The sequence below is a fragment of the Camponotus vicinus genome, unplaced genomic scaffold (genome assembly GCF_025532165.1).
Source record: "Camponotus vicinus isolate PSW18456_S1 unplaced genomic scaffold, iyCamVici1.0 SCAF_8, whole genome shotgun sequence".
Classification (NCBI taxonomy): domain Eukaryota; kingdom Metazoa; phylum Arthropoda; class Insecta; order Hymenoptera; family Formicidae; genus Camponotus; species Camponotus vicinus.
The window spans coordinates 15,039,012-15,054,050 of NW_028141980.1; the positions used below are offsets into that span (position 1 = coordinate 15,039,012).

Genomic DNA, 15,039 nt, shown 5'->3' on the forward strand with positions numbered 1-15,039 from the left:
CCGTCAATCTCAGAGGCATCAAAGTTACTCGATCACCCTCTGTCGTCGATCACTCCGCGTAGGAGTCGTGTTTCGCGCGAACGACGATGACGTTTTACGTTTGAACGAGGCGGTGAATTTTCGGGCAGAGAGCCAGAGGAGAACTTTCATCGCGACGAATCCCGTGGAATAGCGCGGCAACGATTTTCCGCGGAGGACCGCCGGAAATTTCGTGGACGGGCGACAGCTTTGTGGAGGGAGACCGCCAAGCGTCTCCGCGAAACGTGACAAATGGAAACCGGTGGCTGCTGGCAGCTCGTTGGTCGGGACACGCCACCTATGTTATATGGAATGACGACGCCGGTGCTCGTGATCGCAACGCGCGCGTCGTTGTTGCAGCTTGTCGTTGTTGTATCGTTGTTGATGTTTGGCGTAGCCTGGTGAGGTTTAGGCTGCCCTGGGCTTGCTAGCTATGCGCGCACAGGGCTCACGGCTACGTAGCTAATTACCTGATCCTATCGTGAACAACTGAGCGCGTTTATTGGGACGAAAGAGGGTTGGGGGATGAGGAGAAAGGGTGGTGGCCACCCCTCGCCACCGCCGCCGCCGCTGCTACTGCTGCTACTGCTGCTGCTGCTGCTGACACCAAAGACTTCTCAACATCCAACCGGGGCTCGACTCGGTGGCAGCCATAATACAACTTCGTCCGGTTATACGAATATTTCGCCGTAAACTGGAGGCCAACGTCGAGAACCGCCGCCGGCATTCGGTTTCAATGGCCAGCAGCAGCCGGCTTGGGCAGCAGCCCAGCCCTCTCTCTGATTCAGCTGAAAAAGAGAAATTCTACTACCGCGAACCTGTAACAGCGAATAATGGCGAGTTTATGGAATGAGAGAGAGAGGCAAATACAAGCAGAAAATACGTGCAATGTATTTTTATTGATAATTCACTATGCTTCGCAAAGAGGACCAAGTCTTGTCGAAAATTTCCTAAAAAATTCTTCTCTCTAAGTTATCGATTCCGCTGCAGCTTCGTTGATTTGTTACGAAAGTCATCGAGCTTCGGTAAATTTTTGATTCGTCTTACTTTTGTTTTTATCAAAATCCCGTTATAATAAATTAAAATATCTATACAAGGGTGCGCATAATTTAAGGATCGTACGATTTGTGCTCTCTCGAATTACTGCGAGGATGCATATGAGGTAGACGCCCGAGCGCACGTAATACCGAATAATAATTCGTGAGAGCTTTCATCCCTTAAAGGCCGTACTCTCTTCGTAAGGTCTTTGGAAAATGCAATCTCATTCTCGTGAAGGCTACATGACGAGGACTGTTCTTGCGACGGGGGATTTGCGATACGCAAGCCTACCGTGTCACTTTCTCAAACAGAAAGTTTGCCATTGTTGTCCGGATTAATGGATCTTCTCCGAAGAAATATCCCGTTCCTGTATACGGGTGTTTTACTTGGAATCGTAGTTGGGGAGAATATTAACTCTGACATTTCGACAAACTTGAGAGAGTCGACTTAAAGTCTGTCGCGATAGCGAAACATGAAAGAACGATTACGGCGAGAAAATTTCTCGCGATATAGACACGCGTTGTCAAATTTAGATTGCTCAAGTGAGCGATTTTAAGCGTGCAATTTTCTCGATGACCGATGCATCTTCAAAGGGCGCCCCCTAATAAAACGGGAATTCTTTTTCCACATGCGGTCCCCTCATCCCTCTCTTCCAGGACTGATGAAAAGCGGCGAGCGGATTCTCTTTGGACAGGGATGCATCGAAGTGGATGGGACTCCTCGGTGGTGAGACCGCGGACTGACGTGTGATATTGACCTGTGTGTCGGGATATGATAGGAAGGTATTTATACCGAAGCTGCGGCGAATAGGAGGCAAAATCCCGGGATGTAGGAGATGGTCGAGAGAACGACAGGGCGAAGCGTGGAGAGACGGATGAGGGGGATGAGGTGGTATAGGAATGGGTCGGAGGGTGGTGAAGGGGAGCAGGGGGGATCGATCCGATTTTCCAATCTCGACGGCCGACTGTATTTGAATTCCTGCACAAGCCGCTGGTTCCGTGCCGCGCGTCTGATCTCTAACCGTTATACGTCCGTGGTATCTACCTCTATACCGCGCTCCGATCCCGATTGATAGCGGAGACCCGGGTGGAAACAACGATCGGCATTAGGTAACATCGCGGCACAGCAAATGTTAACGATTGGTCGTCGTATGACGAGCGTGAAACGCGATATTTCCTTAGTTGCGATAACCTTGTTCACCCTCTTGATTAGAAATTAATCCCTGCAGTGTCGATGACTTTGTTTATGCTTTCTTTATTCTAAGCATTTAAAATTGCGTTTCTAGTCGGATATCGATGGCAAAAGCGAAATATATGCAGTATTTGAAATGAAAAATAATCGAAATAAGTATAGATCTAATTTTGTTACTTTTTCCATTATTTTTCTCTATTATGTAACATTGGAAATAATACGAGTAATAATATTTAAAATTTTCAATATTTAATTTGACGCAAATTGTGAAAAACGAGAAGATTGAATGCCATGTGAAAGTGACTAGAAAAGTCAAAAGGCAAGAACCGGGATGCGATAGAGATGACTTTTCCGAGTGTACTCTATGCCAACTAACTGGTTCGACGAGTTAACTCCTATTGGAGGTCGGCACCCGATAAAGTTTCCATTCGCGATTAATTACGAAGTTATATTGGCACCGCGACAGAGAGCTGTATTTTGCTTCTCTTCGTTGCGCCGAGTGGCGAGCGAATGTGAGATGGAATTATGACAAAAAAAGTAATAAGAGAAGAAGGAGAGCGAGAATCGAGTGGATTTTTCAATCTCTATAAAGACCTACCCCGCGTTACTGTACGTGAATTCCAGCACTTATACGTTGAGTTGTAAGTAGAATGTACGAATCTTTTCCTCTTATCGTGCAGCGCAAAAATGGTTGATCGAATATATTAGTTCGCGAATCAGACAGTGTCGTGAACGAAAAGTACTCATTAATCTTCAAATAATTACTCTAGTAATTCTGAAATTTTCTATTTCCTAATAATAAATAATTTCACGATACAACATTTTGAATCAACGACATCGTGATATATGTTGCGCGATATGATTCTATAATGGCTTTGCTCTGTCAACGCGCACAATTCTCATCCTAGCGTGTTCTCGCGCGTCTCTTCGTCATCCGTCTCCAGCCGCGAGGAAAGTCGAGCGATGGATAAGGGTGGAAAGAAACGAAAAGAAGCTAAGAGAAGAAGGGAGAGGGGGGGGGGAAGGGAGACGACGACGAAGAGAAGAGAAGAGAAGGAGGACGAAGCGGCGGGTGGGCGAACGCGACGGGTGGATCGATCGTATTTTCCAATCTCGACGGAAACCCGTCCACCGCCGGCAACTCCCGCGTCGTCCCCCCCTCCCCCTTTCATCCCCTTTTGGCTCCCCCACGTCCCTCGCTCCCTCCTGCAACTGTATTTGAATTCCAGCGCGTGCAGCTCGCTCGGACGCAAACCGAACGAGAGCGCGTACGGAACCCAGGGCTTCTGTGCTGCTGCTTTTGCCGTCCCGGGGGACGGCAGTGGCGTGTCAGGCCTGCCAGAGGATATATCCCGGTGGCTACGAGAGCCTCGCACACCGCACAACACTACACTATACCGCACCACCACGCCCCGAGCTTTCTCTCTGCCGCGAACCTCGCGATAGTACCCTCTCCCGATTCTCTCCTGGCATTCTCTCGCTCTTCCTCTGTCTCTCCCATGCCTCGCCATCTCACTCCATCTATCTATCTGTCTATCTATCTATCTACCTATCTATCTATCTATCTATCTATCTATCTATCTATCTATCTATCTATCTATCTATCTATCTATCTATCTACCTCTATCTCCATGATAGTAGTTGCGGCCGGTTGCTGCGATTGAATGCTAGGAATTTCATCATGAGTTGAGTCGTGGAGACGGTAGCAGGGCTCGATCCAGGGGGACCCGGCGCGATGAAGAACGGGAGGAAGAGGACGGAAGGACGAGGGAAGAGAGACCCGGGGATGGTGGAGAACCGCCCCCGGTTCGCCCCGGCCCCCACGGACACGCCGTGCGAGCTAACCGGGTCCAGGGAGCTCTCCGCTGCCTTGCTTAGCAGCCGGCCGTTCCAATCATGATTCCACGCTCCCACCGTTTGAAGTCTCTCGATTGAAAAGGGGCGGAGGTTTGACTAAAGAACGAGTGTGCCCTGGCTATCGGCTATCGTTCTGTGCGCGCACATGTGTGCGAATCATCCGACGGTCACATGCGCGTCGCATGCTGTACAGAGCGTACCAAATTCGGCGGGTTGCCGTTGATCTCGACGACAAAGATGTTGAAAAACGATCGAAAGAGCGAAAAAAATATTGCACGTTGAAGATGTGACGGAATTTTACGGCAATAACATTTTTATCTTGAAGAAGGAGTAAGGTTTGACTTAAAGAATGATTTAAAGTTACCGATTGAACCGTGTTAGATATAATTGATTTTAGAACAGCCGGTACATGTGCTTTATAATATAAAGATTGTAAGCGGAAATCCGGAGATGAGACGATTACAGTCGAACTTTATTTTCAGAACAAGTTTTCTAGATGCTCAGACTTCTAGATCAAGACTTCTGACATTAATCCAAAGTGTCAGGAATTAATCTCCGAGAATACTTTTTTACTTGTCTCTTCCTCATTTTATGAATATCGCCATCGCTTCGATTCCTCTTTAATCAATCTGAAAGTCAATGTGAGGCAGACTTTTAAAGCGCGAGTTTAAGACGCCGCGATCTTTCCGCTTGACCTCTCGTGATGCGGGACAGAGAATGAAAGATAGAGATAGAGAGAGAGAGAGAGAAAGAGAAAGAGGGATCGGGAAACGCCTTATTAGCGAAATGGGTCCGGCTGGTGCTCGTACTTAGGGTCCTTGAAAAGGGGGTTCTTCTGTTGCACACATATCGGGAGCGAAGCCTCCGTTATATATCATTGTGCCGGATCTCATCACAAAGAGTAGCGATAGCATCGGCTCTCCTGTCGATCACCACTCTTTCCCTTTCCCCCTTCGTCTCTTCATTTCTTCTTTCATTCATCAGTTTTTCTTCTCCCCCACGTCGCTGGACATCATGCCGTCGCGATTCGGTGCGTTCGTTTATGTGAGTGTATTTCGATGTGTTGTTGGTTATACAAGACCGGGGAGGGAAACGGTAATCCGTAGGAAATTACATATTATTATGACGTGTTATTAAACGCGCAATAACGGGGCGATGGTGTGCGCCAGGTGGCCTGGAAACGGCGATCTTGATGGATCTGTTACGGGACGATAAAAATCAGCGACATCGGTTACACGCTCCCGATCAAAGGAGCTCTCGCGCTCCCGTTTCGTCCCTCTCTTCCCCCTCCTCACGCCGAGACTTGAATGACGGTGCATTGCATTATGTATTTAAGCGTGTCGTCGGACAATCGATGTGTGGCATTCGAAAAAGCGAAGAGAGAAAAAGACAGCGATTCGCGACAAAAAGATCTCGATTGTTGTAAAAAGTATCAATTTAAAAGTCTATCTTAGAATATTCGGTCCAATCTTTTTATCTCTAAAAAAAGACATACTATATAATTTCGAATGTCTAGAATTAATATACCTCGCGTATATTAAGTCGTTAAAAAAGTATCAATCATGGGAAGTTTGACGAAATAATTTTTTTTCGCTCTATATAAAATACTTTCCTCAAGTAGATTTTTAAGATATGACCGAGATTAATACCGTACGTCTCGATGATTTCTAATAACCGCAAGCGTGATTACAAAATTGTTGAAATGCGTTCTGTAAATAATCTACGCTCTCATGGCATCGAATTTGCACATCGCGCGATGCGTTCTCGATACAAAATACCTCGTTCGCTCGAAAATCTCTATTTTCGTGGAGTGGAACGTGGGGACTCGCCGCAGATCTATTTCGAATACACACATGGAATTTGAAAAAATGGCGTTCCCGACGAGCATTGCATTCGCAATTTTCGGTTTTTGCTTCGAAATAATTACGATTGTTCTTCCGTTTCTTTCGGTTTTACTTCAAAATAGTTATCATTTTTCTTCTGCTTTTTTTTTATTCGTCTCGCAAAGAAAAGATGAGCAAATAAGCCTTCTTGCATCTCTCTTCCTCTCTCTCTCTCTCTTCCTCTTTCAAAGGTAGGCAAGGAACACAGGAATAGAAAAGAGGAGGAAAAGACGGAGGGATAGGAAGCGTAGCGTACAAAGTGTCGAGCTAGTTTGCGCTATAATCTACTATCTCGTCGTTTGCAATTAACTTCTCTTGATGATGTCACGTTTCGTTCGCGCCTCATTTCCAGCCGCGCCGTATAACAATCTGCCGGAGCTGGCCCGCCCTCTTCTGCCGGGACGATCCTTTTAACGCTCGCCTCTAAATTTCGTAATCAAGTTTTTCCTCGCCGAGGAAATTTGCGAATCTCCCTCTTTCGGAGCGCGCCGTTTCCTCTTTCTCTCTCTCTCTCTTTCTCTTCCCTCTCTCTTCTTCTCCATCTTCTCCTTTTATATATCTCTCTTTCTCTCTCGTTCATGAACGCCAAACACTCCTCACACTTTGATGTCAAGCCTTGAACGTCACCAGCCGACCGTTTAATTTACCGGTCAATGTGTTTGATAGGCCGCCTCTTTTTAGCGCCTACGAAACGCTCGCTCTTTGTCGCGCGAATATCGTGCCACTCTCGTTTCGTACATATTCGGCTACTCGTTTTCTCCTCCTTTTTGATCGTGACATTGTTCCGCGATGCCGTAAACTCAATCTCAAACTTATTATATTTACGCGTGCAAAAAAAATTATTAAAATACTACTAAAATACTAAAACGAGGATATCTCCAATAAATTCAGATTGTTTTAAAATAATAAAAGAATATAATTGTTGCTTACTGTTGCTCTGCACAGAAATTATGCGAAGGGTAAAATATGACAAGTAAATATTTCCAAAAATATAGATTAGATATGAAAACACTTGTGAACACACTGAACTCTTGTGTTCCACAAGATATCAGCGTCACGTTATAGATGTTGTGGAGATTGCCGAGCGACGTGTCTATTCACGATCGAATCGCTTATGCAGTGTCGCAAAGTGGCATACCTACATATACCAGTCACTTACATCCGGTATGGACAAGTTGGAGGAAGCGATATAGCCTCATAAACTTTTCAATGTCGCAAGATCGTTATGTCATTCAAAGCGGTTGTTACGCGAAGCCATAAGAGCTCTTGGAACGAGAATCACCTGACGTGGCTTCATCGAATGACAGATGCGATTCGTTATGTATTTGGGATGCATTTCGTGTGGCCTATATTAATTATAGCGAAAGTACTTTCATATCTTTAATTATTTATCTTAAAGAAATCGTATATATTATATAATATATGATGATTGAACTTTTTTCTTTAAAGAGCGCGATGAGCACCCATTAATATGTGAAACGCATCAACCGCGCAAAATACATATGCCAAAGTCGAGGAAATGTCGAAGCGCGACGATGAGATATATACCAACAGATATATTTACGATAAAGAGCGAATTGAAAGCGCGCAAGAATTATGCGTGAAGAAAACGCGTATGGTCAGAGAGGGGGAGGAAGAAAAATAGGGGAGAGGTAGATGGGATACGGAGGGTAGAAGAGGCAGAGGCATAGCAAGTGGAGCGAAAATCAGATTTGCTCGTTGTCGCCTCCACCCATCGTAGCATCGCCACCCACCTTCTACCCTCCGGCCCGTCGGCTCCATTCGAGCCACCCCGAGCACGGTATCCCCGCTTCCTCCCCCTGCCACCCCCGCCCGCTCGCTCGCCCGCGTGGACCGCTGCTCTATTCTCTCTCTCTTTCTCTCACCCCCATCCTCCCTCGCAGCGCCCTCTATCCCCCGAGCGCCACCGTCCCTCGAAAGCTCGAATGAGCACCGCCCTTTGATCCTGCCGACAGCCACCCTCCGAGCCACCCAACCACCATCCACCCATCCGTCGACCTAACTCCATCCCCTATGGCCTCCAGGTCGTCGTACCCCCTTCCTCCTCCTCCCTCTTCCTCTTCCTCGATCCCTACCGAACTCTCGTCCACCTTCTGTGCCCGCTGTCTCTTTTTCCGCCACACGTTACGACATTTTTATCCTCGCGCTTCGTCCCTCCCCCTCCTCTTCATCCTTGTCAACCATCTTTTCTTGAGATTTGTCTTTCTCTTTTTTTTCTCACGAACTGTTCTCTCTCTCTCTTTCTCTTTCGCATGCGTTATTTGGAGGACACCGACCGATAAATATGCTACCGGTGGGCCACGCGACTGTCAACGCACGTGCGTGGTCACGAGGCGACGGGCTATCCAACCTTTGAATTTGACGTTCTTGTTCGCCTGGGATTAAATGAGTCTCGTCGATGGCGCAACTCGACGTTAACGTGGCGTAAAATGTAGTAGAATGCAATAATAGAAGTCCTTTCACAAGTTTTATCCTAAAATAAGTCAAAATCGGAAGGAATATTACGAATCGTCGGAGAAGCTACTCCTCACGGAGGAAAAATATTAAAATCGACACAAGTTTTTTAAAGCTATACGTTTCTTCGCTGTTTATCAGAGGACTGATATAAATTTGATTCGCTTGCTTCATTTACTCATAAGAAACACATAGTTTGTATATTCGTTACTCATTTATTTACTAAATTGAAACTTGCGTCGAGAATTTTTAAAATTGGAAAACTTTCTTTTTGTACATTTTTGTGAAATTATAGAATAATTTTATTGGATTAATTTTAGTAATTAATTTCCCAATTTTCGTCTACAAAAGAAGAACCATTTGCTCGAAAGTTTGATATAATATTATCACAATAATTATAATTGGCGAGAAATTTTAAGGGAAGACAAAGGCTCTCTCTTTCTAGTAAATATCTAGATAGATATAAATTTTTATTTTAAGTCTTCAGTTGGGAGCCTAAAAACAAAACCGTTTATTGACTTTAATTATATATATACACATTTCTTTTCCCTATAATATTAATTTATTATATTGTATTAATTTATTATATTATATTAATCGATTGTTTGAACTTGTGAAATAATATTTTTTGCAAAATTTTTTATCTGGAGATCTTCGCAAACAAACACATACATGTAAAAATTTTATCCAACGTTACATCTGTCTGTGCTCGCTCTAGCCTTGATTTGGGTCAACAGAGCGGGCTCATCTTTTTTTTTCGCCCTAAAATAGCTCGAGTGTGAAACGTTTAGCGCGTCGCAGTTTTTTTAGTTTATCGCAAAGTTCCGATCCGCGAACGTCGAAGGATAATTGAATTCCCCTTGGAAGGGTAGCTTTTAATACTGGCGGTGACTGGTTTTTAAACGTGCCGGCGCAGTCAACAATGACATTTTCCGGTGAAAATGCGCGCGAAAAAAGGGGGAGGCCAGTCCCGGTATTTAAATGGCCATTGGCAGATTACCAATATCGGCGTACTGCTTAGTTAAACGAGTTACCGCGAAAACTCAATACGGCTTGTGCAGAGAGGACGACAGAGAGAGGGCAATGGGTAGCGGGAGGAGGAGGGGGAAGAGCGAGAGAGAGAGACAGAAAGATGCGCACAGACAGCGAGAAAGACAGAGAAGGAACGGATCGGTCGTGATCTATGCGTTGAAATTACATAGCGCCGTTACAAAACCACCACCGAATGCATATTTGTCCGTTCGAAGGGTCACAAAATGGCGATTCATAGGTTCACGAGATAAACGAAAGTACATCAGATTACGCGTATCGCCGGCGCCGCGTCGGGGATCCGGTTTTAATTCGCAAAATTGCATTGGCGTCGAGCTAATTGCAGTTTAATCCCGCGTTAGGAACTAATTACCAGAGCGTGCAGCCGTATATTTGCGTTTACGGCGAGGCTCGTTAATTCTGTACCAAAACTTCACCTTTTCGAAGGATATACATGTACATTCAAATCCAACGCGCATCTCGATATATCTGTGATAGAATCATAATTTCACCTGAAGAATCCATAAAACACGCACAATCCTTTCCAGGACCACAAGTAGTCGTCGGGATCGGTGGAAAAAGGACCGATCTCTTTCGATGTATTTTAAATCGACTTTTACAACGAGATTGATTAAAGACTTGTAGGTAATTGATTCACAGGCGGTTTTGTGCTTTTGCACTTTCCACAAATCCTCTGCCTTTGTGGAAAGTGCAAACACCGCTGACCGCGAAAAATATTTTTTTTTTGTCGTGAAAGAAACGCGACTAATGAAATCGGCGATCGCGCATTACATCAGAGGCGCATCGATCGACCGCGACAAGTAATTCAAGCTCACGCTATTTAACCATTAGTCGACTGAAATATTTTAATAACATCCGCCGCAATGTGTGTGTCCAGCGAGCTCGTATCGAATATATTGGCATTTAACATTACGAATTATTCATTTTCGAGCGCAATACGAATTCTCAAACAAAGCGGCAGCCAAAGAGAGAGAGATAGAGAGATAGAGATAGAGAAAGAGAAAAAGAGAGGGAGAGAGAGCATATAATCCACCGGGTCTTTGACACGGTTACGCACTCGAGAAATTCGATTTAACGAGCGCGTCGAATCTCGCAATTTTATATAATCTTCCTGATATCGCGCTTTTATTTTAGCTTGCTCGATTATATGACCGCAATAAAACGACTGTTATCACAAAACGCGTATATCCCTGTAATTTACATGAACATTCAATTACATGTAAAGTATTTTTTTATATAAAGTTTACATTATTCCTAGTTGATTATTTTTACACATGCATGCCCTAATTGGCATGTGACACTGTGTATAAACATAATTTCTAATTGTCACATGTAACACACGCCTTCGCTCATCGAGCGAATAAAAATCGCGGATAAAAATCATTTCGACGAATCGCCGAAAGAACATCGCCGTACAAAGGCACCGTTTAAACAGAGACGTTTCGCTCATTATTCGCCGTGTTTCGGCGCAAAAAGTCTCCACTTTGGAATATTTTCGCTCGCGTGAACTCGGGTCGAGCCGAACAGGTGCTTTGCCTGTCTTCTTTTCATTCCCTTCTCCCCCTCGTTCTCCCTCCTACCCTTTTTCCCCCTGGTAAACCCTTTTCGCGTATGTGTCGTCGTCACCGGGGCTCCTTCGTTTTGCGCAAAAACGGAGAATCTACGCGATGCGGAACCTCGTTTGCGATTTTCGCAGATCAAACGCACACGTGGGCGTCGCTTGATTGCACACAACGGCATCATTCGAGCGCGTAGGGTCGACTTCGACCTTTGCATTTGATAAAATATAAGACGCAGGGTGTCTTGTAAAATCGCGCGTACTCGTCAAGTTAAAGATACTGGAGATTTAGTCGAAAAAGAAATGTTTTATTTCATTGCAAAATTAATAAGGCCACATTTATTCAAATTAAATTAAAAATAGTAAATTTTATTTATAAACATTTTTGCTCCTTGTGAATTTTAAATTAATTTTTTAAATTAAATTTATTTTCATTTCGACTTCATTTACTTTTTCGATTGTTTGCAAAAATCATCGGCATTTTTATTGAAAAAATAGACTTTGTAGATTGATCAAAGAAAATCTGACAGAGAAATTAAGATGGCAGATTTCGTGGGATATACCCGGTATACGTAGATGGTGCACCCAGCCAAGTATAACGTTGGACTGTTTATAAAACAAAGAGCGTTTTGGCGCCGAACTCTCGCGTTTAAGGAATCGAGCAAAGCGTTTTACGCGCTCGTCTAACGTTTCGTGCTTCCAAAGTGGCACCTCTCTTGCACTTTTCCTTTTCCCCGGCAAAGCTCGACGCGAGAAAAAGACGGTTCAACGGAAAAGACATTTCTCTTTTGCATCGTTTTGTTCCATTTGTCGTTCTCTCTCGTCGCCTTTTCACGTTTTCTTTTCTCGGTGCGTTTTTAACGCACACGAGTTCGTTCCTGCGAGAGGAAGCTGTCGATGTAACATGCTGTTCTTTGCTGTGTTGCTCGATTCTTCTCATCTTTACTTTTGGATGCTGCGCCAGAGTCGATTTGTACACGAGAGAGAAAATCGAAGAAAATTCCTGTGCGGATATTAGTTTTCACGTTTTTATTTGTTTGCTCCCACGTAATTGATTGTCCTGTAGCGATAAAAAAATTAGACTTCACGATGTGTAAGAGAATCTGCGGATTTGAAAAGAATCTACGGTTCACGATTCTTATCTAAAGTCATCGTTGAAACAGATTCAACCTTGATCGAAATATGAAATGCGAGAGAAAATAGACAGCTGGAAGGAGGGCGAAGGAGGAGGGGGAAATGATTGCGGAGGCGACGGCGAGAATGTGGCCTTTGATCCTATTCCTGTTCATCAGTGCCTTTGCTTATCGTCTCCCTTCCATGGGATCTTTAGATTAAATAAATTGTTTGCGCTCACCCTCGAAAAAGCGGTCCATTTTCGCTTCTCCTGGAACTGACTGATATGGATTCGGAAACTTTTCCACGAAAGTTCCCGCTAACATTAACAATTCCTCGGCGAATCTGCCGACGGCATTCAAGGTTAAAGAGTTATTCCTCGAGTTGTGATCTCGTCGGTTCGCGCGTTTGTTTCTCTTTAGATAGCAGTTTATCGATTCTCGGCGGAAGCGCCGATAGTTGCGGGAAAGTTCCGGCGGGGCGCGAGTCCGGCGAAACTTTTCGCCCTATGGAATAAGATACAAACTTATCGGGGATTCAGAAATGTAAAGGGTTGAAAACGGGGAAACAAGGTGAAAGTGAAGAACGGCGGCCTTGCTCGAAAGTTTCTGTTTGCCGAGAGAAAAAGTATTTCCTCCGCGAGCGCGAGACTTTCCGCAATTTACTATCCCGTAACCATCTCTCGGCCTGATGTTTCCGCGTTACGAGAAATCCTCTTCTTGCATAAAATGTTTTTCCGTTTCAAATTTTAAATCAGCACAGATTCATCGGCAAGTGCATAGATTCGTCTACATTTTTATATACTTCTTGCAAGATCAAGATTTCTTTTTTACTTAGGAAATCGAAGATTTCTTTTGGAATTTTATTGATAGTCGGAGAATTCTTTGGAAAAATTATCGATTGCTAATTGGCCAAATTAACAATCAATACAGAGACACAGCGACGTACACTCGTTCGTGTGTAATTATTATAGTTTTTTATTCTTTAGCCAAGTTTAAGTGATATTGCACTTACTTATTAAATTCATGTTATGATTAATAAATTATTTCGAATGCTGGGAAAAATGCCTTATAAACATACACTTTATATTTTATCCACAAAAAAATAAATAAAATTTTTAAATATATTTACAAAAATCATGAATTTTATGTATTCAAAAAAAATATATATTAGACACATCATTTATATCTTTATAAATATATTTGGAAATGAACATATCTACACTTTTTGCGATATGAATTTTTGCGGACCTCGCTATAATCGCTACCGATTGTTTCCGAGATCGTTTCGAGATCGTTTCGAGAAAGCACGCGAGCCATTCGAGAACAATAACGTCGAATAACGCGATAATGCAATCGTCGAAAACACGTTGCTCTCGTCAAAATGAAAATTACAGGTTCTATAAACGATCGACTTCCTAGACTGAGAAACGGGATAGGCCTCGCGTAGCCTTTCGCGTTTTGCCCTTGCATTTCTACGGAATATATAATTACATAATGTCAGGTCGGGGAGAGATTTAGGGGGTGAGAGCCCTTCTCTCTCTCTTTCGAAGCGAATTAAACGGGCACTCCCTCCTCGGGCGGGTAACTTTGCGAGCCCTAAACGCCAACATTATATAATGGTGAGTTCGCTCCTGAAAGGAACAAAAACCTCATTCAGACATGACGAAGAAGGAGAGAGGAAATTCGATAGGGCGACGGGGATCGCATGCGCTCGTAATGTCACATGTGTGTCGTTAAGTAATTTCGGCTCTTTCGAGAAATGACTCGATGACGCATAAATAATATATTAAGATATATTAAGTGGATTATTTTTATTCGAGTTGATAGCCTAGTGAAGAAAAATTGCACACTTGGAAATTCGCATAATCTCGCGCCGAGTTTCGTCAGTGTTTGCGCTACTTTAGAGATAGCTGCTTTAAATCGCGTCGAATCTGCATTGTTTTGAGGGATGCGTGTCTCGCGCGAAAGAATTAGGCGCGGTTCCCCGCAAATTGCCCGACATCGTTTAAGCGGCCTTAGTGCTTCCTCGGTGCTTCTCTGAAGTGCGCCCTTTTGTTCTTTGTGTTCTTCGCGCGCGCCTCAAAGGGGATGAAAAAAAAAGAAAACACGACAGGCCACACGACGACGACGAAGGCGAGAGAAAAACCTCTGAGGTGTGCATCGCGAGGGAGCAACAGTTAGCGGCCGCGCGCGTGGTTTTAAGTTGGTTGCCATTACACGCAAAAGTGGGTTAAACAAAAGTTCCACATGTGAAACGGGTGAAACGATGTCATCCGTTAGCGTTAATCTTATTTTAAAACGCGAGAAAATCGAGATGGGAAACGTCTCCTTGAGCCGAATGAAATGTACTTATATTAGTTAATTATTAAATGTGGTGAAATAAGTGCAAAACTATATTTACGGTAATCGAATATTCAGCGAATCTTGCACGAAGAATATATATCGACACTTACACGAGGAACATATATCGATAGATACGAGAAAACAAAAAGGTGAAACGCGATTGGACTCTGATAGGTAGCCGGTACAACTAGCGCGGTTAACGTTCTAAGGGCTAAGTTCGTAACAGTTGCAGCGGAAAGTGGGTTAAAGGAGGAACTCGCCCACACATAGGTCTTGGGCGTCCCGGCATCGGTCTACCGGAAGGGGCAAGAACGCGTACGCGAGAGGGGGATGATCCTGGCATCGCGTAACACGCGTACAGCCTCGCGCGCGTGATGGTGAGCGAGATGTGCTTGCGTGTGTATACTTGCACGTGTATGTATGTAGGTATGTGTGTGTGTGTACGCGTGTATTCCGGCAAGCAAGTCTGCGTGCAAGCCGGTGGACGCAGGCGCCGGTAGCCATGGCGACG

At 44.2% G+C, this 15,039-nt stretch overlaps 1 protein-coding gene across 1 annotated transcript in view; it reads left to right on the plus strand.

Annotated features, from left to right (window-relative positions):
* LOC145975629 (protein pangolin, isoforms A/H/I/S) overlaps positions 1-15,039 on the plus strand; it is a 179,321-nt gene that overhangs the window by 123,489 nt on the left and 40,793 nt on the right. The window lies entirely within an intron of this gene.